Source organism: Suricata suricatta, chromosome 14 (assembly GCF_006229205.1).
Source record: "Suricata suricatta isolate VVHF042 chromosome 14, meerkat_22Aug2017_6uvM2_HiC, whole genome shotgun sequence".
NCBI classification, from domain to species: Eukaryota; Metazoa; Chordata; class Mammalia; order Carnivora; family Herpestidae; genus Suricata; species Suricata suricatta.
The window spans coordinates 13,760,567-13,761,214 of NC_043713.1; positions in this window are offsets into that span (position 1 = coordinate 13,760,567).

Below are 648 nucleotides of genomic sequence, written 5' to 3' on the forward strand. Positions count from 1 at the left end.
AGAGAGAGAGGGAAACACAATCTGAAGCAGGCTCCGGGCTCTGAGCTGTCAGCACAGAGCCTGAAGTGGGGCTCGAACTCACAAGTTGTGAGATCGTGACCTGAGCTGAAGCTGGACACCCAACCAACTGAGCCACCCAGGTGCCCCATCCACATGTAACGTTTGACTCCCCAAAATTTAACTCCTAACAGATTACTGTTAAGCGGAAGCCTTACCGAGAACACAGTCAGTTTAAACGTTTTGTATGTTACCTGTATTATATACTGTATTTGTATAAGCAGGCTAGAGAAAAGGAAATGTTAAATCAAGGAGAAAATACATGGACAGTATTGTACTCTATTTATAAAAGATAAAATCCACATATAAGTTTGACCCCGTAAGTTCAAACCTGTGTTTTTCTTTTTCTTTTAATGTTTATTTCTTCTTAGGGGAGAGAGAGAGAGAGAGAGAGAGAGAGAGAGAGAGAGAGAGAACATGGGGGAGGGACAGAGAGAGAGGGAGACACAGAATCTGAAGCAGGCTCCAGACTCTGAGCTGTCAGCACAGAGCCTGAGTGGGACTTGAACTCACAGACCACAAAATCATGACCTGAAGTCAGTCGCTTAACCGACTGAGCCATCCAGCCGCCCCTATTATTCTCATTTTAAA